The following is a 6995-nucleotide window of genomic DNA, read 5'->3' on the forward strand; positions in this document are numbered from 1 at the left end:
TAGAGTCTGAAAATGAAGGACTCTGATATCGCTGCTTATACGGTAGGTTCAGTGACCTAGCCCTTCTGTGTCCTAGGATGGTCACCCCGAAGAGTAAGAAGGTGGAAGGTACATATAGGGATTAACTACGCCGACTCAAGGAAACGTCCTAGCTGCCAATCCACTTACTTAATTTCGATAGTGCCAAGCATTTAGCACATACATTAGTGGATCACGAAGATCGCCAAGACTCCGTAACATCCGTTCCTGAAAAGCCCAAAGAGAGTGGTAGGAAAAAGAAATTTTGGAACAAAAGAAAGGGCCAATCTTCGCAAGAGCCCTCAAAGAAACAACAAACAGTGGCGATCCATGCTGCTACCATTCCTGCTGTTGTTCCTACTACTCTAGCACCTCCTACCTGTTATGCTGGTAATCTACCGAAGTGCAACAAATGCAACTTCCACCACAACGGGCCTTGTCGGGAAATACAATGCACCAACTGCAACAAGAAGAGGCATACAGTCCGCTCCGGTAAGACACCTGCGCAACCTAATGCCCAGACCCCCAGAGCTGGTGTAGGTCAAGCCTACTATGGGTGTGGTGAAACAGGGCACTACAAGATGGATTGCCTAAAAGCAAGAAACGCTAGCAACACAAGAAGAGTGCTAGCAATGGGCCAGGAGGAGGTAGTAGCGGATCCCACCGTAGTCACGCATACGTTCCTCCTTGATAACTCTTATGCATGCATTCTCTTTGATGTGGTGTGGAGAGGAGTTTCATTAGTCATAAATTTAAGCACCTACTTAACCACAAACCACAATCTCTAAATGAAACATTCACTATCAAGATGGCTAATGGGAAGAAAGAGAGCACTAATGACATATTCATAGGCTTTACCCTCACTCTAAATGACTATTCATTTTCAGTCGACCTTATGGTAGTCTCCATAAAAAGCTTCGATGTCATTATCGGCATGGACTGATTAAGTCCTCATCGTGCTAATTTTATTTGCTACAAAATAGCCATTTGCCTTAATCTGTCAAATGGCGTAGCCGTCATTATCTATGATGACAAACCCAGTACAAACCTTCACATCATTTTTTGCATCAAAGCCCAAAAATATATGCGCAGAGAGTGTCACGCATTCTTAGCTCATGTTGTCAACAAAAAAAGAAGTAAAAGACCTCAAGAGCATTCCCGAAGTCTATAATTTTCCTGACATCTTTTCCGAAGATCTTGTAGGAGTTCCTCCTAAATGCCAAGTCGAGTTCCGAATCAACTTGATTGCTGGAGCTACCCCCATAGCCAAATCCCCATATCGCTTAGCACCGACAGAGATGTAGGAATTATCCAGTCAATTAAATGAACAGCTCAGTAAGGGATCCATTAGACCGAGCTTCCCACCCTAGGGAGCACCGGTCCTATTCGTTAAGAAGAAGGATGGATCTTTCCGAATGTGCATAGATTACCATGAACTAAACAAGCTTACCATTAAGAACCGATACCCTCTTCTGCGAATAGATGACCTTTTCGATTAACTCCAAGGAGCCAACTACTTTTCAAAGATTGACCTAAGATCAGGGTATCACCAATTACGAGTTCATGAGAACGATGTTCCTAAAACAACATTTCGAACTCGTTATGGTCACTACGAGTTTGTAGTAATGCCCTTAGGTCTAACAAATGCACCCTCGATATTCATGGATCTAATGAACTGGGTGTGCGGAACCTTCCTAGGCAAATTCGCGATAATATTCATAGATCATATACTTATCTACTCACGAAGTGAGGAAGAACATAGCCAGCACCTGAGACAAGTCTGAGAAACATTAAGGGCGGAAAAGGTTTATGATAAATTCTCAAAGTGTGAGTTTTGGATTAGGAAGGTAAACTTCCTTGGTCACGTGGTCAGCAAAGAAGGAATACACATGGACCCCTCCAAAATAAAGGCAATCGAGAACTGGTCAGCCCCTAGAACGCCAATAGAGATCCGCCAATTTTTAGGACTTGTTGGTTATTATCGCAGATTCATACTAAACTTCTACAGAATCTCTAAACATCTTACTCCCCTGACTTAGAAGGGTGTAAATTTTAGTTGGGGAGAGAAACAAGACACTACGTTCCAAACACTGAAGTAATCCCTATGCAACGCACCTATCTTGTCTCTTCTAGAAGAGACAGAAGACTTCGTAGTATACTGCGATGCATCAAATCATGGTCTAGGTTGTGTGCTTATGTAGCGAGGAAAGGTTATTTCCTATTCCTCGACACCTAAAGGAGCACAAAGTTAACTACACACTCATGATCTTGAGTTGGGAGCTATAGTCTTTGCACTAAAAATCTAGAAAAATTACCTTTACGATACCAAGTGTACCATCTTCACCGACTACAAAATCCTTCAACACATCTTTGATCAGAAAGAACTTACATGAGACAACGATGATGGATAGAGCTACTCAATGATTACGAATGCGAAGTTTGCTATCATCTCGACAAAGCCAATGTAGTAGCAGATGCCCTTAGTCGAAAGGAGTACACAGGTTGTAGAGTGAAGGAACTAATCATGACAATCCATTCACACCTGTCCATGCAAATCAAAGAGGTGCAATTAGAAGCCTTGAAGCTGGATAATGTGTCAGATGAAGCCTTAAGAGGAATGGATAAAAACTTAGAAATCAAGGGTGACAGATTTCGTTACTTCATGAACTGGATATTGTAACGCCCGGTTTTTTGGGCTATGCATTAAAGATGATGTAATAGTCTAGTTCAACTATTGTAACGTGTTTTGAAGTAATAAGAATGAATTATGGGCCTTATATTTCATTATGATGATATAATTAAGGATAAAATAATAAGCATCGAAAGTAAAATGTTAGATAAACCCGATATCTTTGAAAAAAGTTGTAGTGGTCGTAACAAGGATTCTAGAGATATAAAGACTGCCGAAATCCGAGTTATAACGAAGAAGTTATGACCTGTCAAAGTTTCGCGACATAACCGGCACGACGCTATGTGACGTAAAAAGTGAAATTTCGATAAAGTGATTTTTAGCCTTAGTGATCTAGATGAAAGTTGTAGTACACGTAAAACCGAGAGCGTGCATAAAAAGAATGTCCAAATCTGATTTTGTATGAAGAAGTTATGGAATTTCTAAAATTTGGCATAGCAGTATGCAACCCGGAACTGAAATATATATCAAACGATTTTTAGCCGACACAACCTAAACGAGAATCGAAGATCTTGTTGATAGTAGTTTAATGGTAAAAAGACCGACAAAAATGGACGTCGGATGAAGAAGTTATGAATTTTTAATGGACTTTTCCTGTCCCGGCCTGTTAAAAATATAACTTTAAAGTTTAATTCAAAATTAGCCAATGGATTCTAAACGAAAGTTGTAGAGTATAATCACACCTACACGTGGATAAAAAGAACGTCAAAAACAGAGTCCGTATGCGAAATATATGAATTTTTGAAGTTTCAAACACAAACTTCAAGGCTGGTCCGAAGGCGTACGCCCAACGTACTCGGACTACGCCCCGCGTACTTGGAAGCTAGGCATCGGATTGTCCACGTCACCCTTATCCTCGCATGCAACACGTATCTCACACCCTTGACACGTTCGGAGCCACATATCACACTACACCCAGCGTACGAAAGCGTATGCCCAGCAAAAAACCTTGCAAGGTAGTACACCCCGCGTACCAGGAATTACACCCAACGTAATGAGGAGCTTTGGCCTCCTATAAATAGGATGCGAGGCAGCCTGAGTTATGTTTACAAATTTCACACTTTTACACCTTTTACTTTCTTTTTAGCCTATCCTAAACCCCCCAAAGCCTAAGGTACCATCCTAGCACCCAAAGAAAGCTCGGAGCCCCGAAGTCTCCAAGAGAGTTTTTGGAGTCGAAACTCTGCCCGCATAAAGCCCGGTTTTTGAGTAAAACCACCCGGTTTCATCGAAAAATATTGTTTTAAGGGATGAAGTGTTGTCCAATCACCGTTAAATCAAGTGAGTGTATATTCACTTTCATCTTACACGTAGATATGAAGTATTTTATATAAAAATATCTGATATGTGTATATATATTGTTTGTTTATTTGAGATGGATGTTGAATGAATGTTTTATACATGTTTAGAATGATTTAAACTGTATATGTATTTTATCTACAAATATGTTGGGTATAACATGGGTAGATGAAATAGTTGGTGTGTGATGAAATAAAATGATGAGAGGCCTCAATGTTGTTGTTGTTTTAGTCATCTAGCGGAGTATATATGATGACCACAGACCTTTCTAGATAGTGCAGTGGACCGCTAGTAGGCCCGCAACCTGCAGGTGTTTGTGAACGATGTGTTCACCCGTGTACTCTATTCCCTTCATTGTTGCCTTATGGATATATATATGGCTGAAGAATCCCCTTAGCAGTATTGTCCATCCCGATGATGATCCTTAGGCTATGTCCCTTATGATAGGTGTTTAGGGATGTAAAGTGAGGATAACGGGAACGGGTAATTAGGGTTATTGTTGATTGATGAAATTAATATATTTATTTTTTGTGGGTTGAAAATCCTATGTACTTACCAGACTCCTAAGCCCGACCCACTCAACTTTATATATTACAGGTAGTGGAACACGAGCATAGTTGGATGATGACGATGGATTAGGATTATAAGCCAGTAGATGTGAATAACTCTTGTAAAGCCTATATCGTACTGTTTATGCTTTTGGTCTGTATCGGAAGATGAAATCTCGAGGTTTTGTATTATAATGAAAATACATTTCTTTTGATAAATTTTTATCACATTTTGTTTTGGGGACAAATTCCGCAACACCTTTTGAAAGATTACTCTGATTTTATTTTAAAAGCATAAACAAAATTGGTCTTTTATGGCCATGAGTTTGGGGATGTCATAGATATAGACACCAAAGTTTGGTGGCTACAGAGATGTTGTCATGAATGACGCCCGCAAAACTCAATACTCCGTTCATCCAGGTTCAGATAAGATGTATCTGGATCTCAAGAAACTTTATTGGTGGCTGAACATGAAAGTTGAGATTGCTACCTATATGGGCAAGTGCCTAACTTGTGCCAAAGTCAAGGTAGAGTATCAAAAGCCCTCAGGTTAACTTCAACAACCGGAGATACCTGAGTGGAAGTGGGAGAAGATTACAATGGATTTCATAACCAAGTTGCTCAAGACCAAAGATGGGCATGACACCATTAGAGTAATCGTCAACAGATTAACCAAATTCGCTCACTTCCTACCAATAAAAGAAACAAACAAGATGAAAAAATTAACCAGAACTTACATCAGAGAGATAGTACAACTACATGGTGTGCCAATATCTATTATCTCGGATAGAGACAACAGATTCACCTCATGATTTTGGCCGTCATTATAAAAATCTCTAGGAACTAAGCTAGACATGAGTACAACCTACTATCCACAAACTGACGGGCAAAGTGAGAGAACCATTCAAACACTAGAAGACGTGTTGAGAGCCTGTGTGATCGTCTTTGGTAAAGCATGGGATACCCATTTGCCACTTGTCAAGTTTTCATACATCAATAGCTACCGCTCTAGCATCAAGGCTTCCCCGTTCGAAGCCCTCTATGGTCGTAAGTGTAGATCCCCTTTGTGCTGGGCAGAAGTGGGTGACACCCAGCTAGCTAAAGGGTAAGTCCTTGATAGAACTCTCACTGGCTCGGAGACTTTTTGAGAAACCACAGAAAAGATCGTTCAAATTCGAGAACGACTGAAATCCTCTAGAGATAGACAAAAGAGCTATGCGGACAAGAGACGAAAACCCTTGGAATTCAAGGTTGGTGACCACGTTCTGTAAAGGTCTCACCCTGGAAGGGCATGATACGCTTCAGAAAGCGTGGAAAGATAAATCCAAGGTACATCGGGCCGTTTGAGATTTTCGCTAGAATCGGCCCTATAGCTTATAAACTCCATCTACCATAAGAACTTAACAACACACACTCTCTCTTCCACATGTTAAACCTAAATAAGTGTCTATCCGATGAGACTCTTGTGATTCCAGTCCATGAAATCGAGATAAATGAGAGTCTTAACTTTGTGGAGGACCCAATAGAAATCATGGATATGGAAGTCAAACAAACGAAACAAAGTCGCATACCAATAGTGAAGGTTCGCTGGAATGCCAAGCAGGGACCTTGATTCACTTGGGAGTGAGAAGATCAGATGAAACAAAAGTATCAGCATCTTTTCCCTAGTCCATGATGTATGCACTATAGAAAGAATTTTGGGACGAAATTCCCTCTAACGGGGGGATAATGTAGCAACCCGTTATTTTTCAAGTCAATAAAAGTCAAACCAATTTAAATAAAATTCGAGTTTTGTTGATTTGATTAAGATCACAGGGTTAAATATGATTTAAATTATATATATATATATATATATATATATATATATATATATATGTATATATATATATATATACACATATATATATATATATATATATATATATATATATATATATGATGTTTTTATATAATTATTTAGAATAAAATAAACTTTAAAATCAAAAATTTTCCCTTTGGAACCGAGAACCCTCGGAGCGCAAACCCCACCTAGAACCACTAGACCGAAATCTCCTTTGCGGCCGAAAACCCAACCGATATACATATTTGTCCTTGAGAAATAAGTCATGTTCTAACTTTTTCAATCGAAAACACACCCATTTTTCTCTCAAGTATCATATAAGAACCTTCAAATCTTCATACTTTTCACCAAGAACACCAAGAACAATCTTCAAATCTTCAAGTTGACCGAAACCTGCATGAACCGAGAACTCATTCCTGACCGAGAACACCTTAATACCAAGAACCTGGTTCTTGATTGAGGTTTTAAGACCGAAAACCCTTATCAACACTTCAAACAATTCTCAATAATTTTTGTAAGAAATTCCCTACATTAATTAAGTGTTTTCTAACACTTTAATTAAGTATTTCACTAATTTAAATACGATTACGTGTTTAAATAA

This window comes from Lactuca serriola, chromosome 8 (assembly GCF_051521515.1).
Source record: "Lactuca serriola cultivar US96UC23 chromosome 8, Lser_US96UC23_V15, whole genome shotgun sequence".
Taxonomy (NCBI): Eukaryota; Viridiplantae; Streptophyta; class Magnoliopsida; order Asterales; family Asteraceae; genus Lactuca; species Lactuca serriola.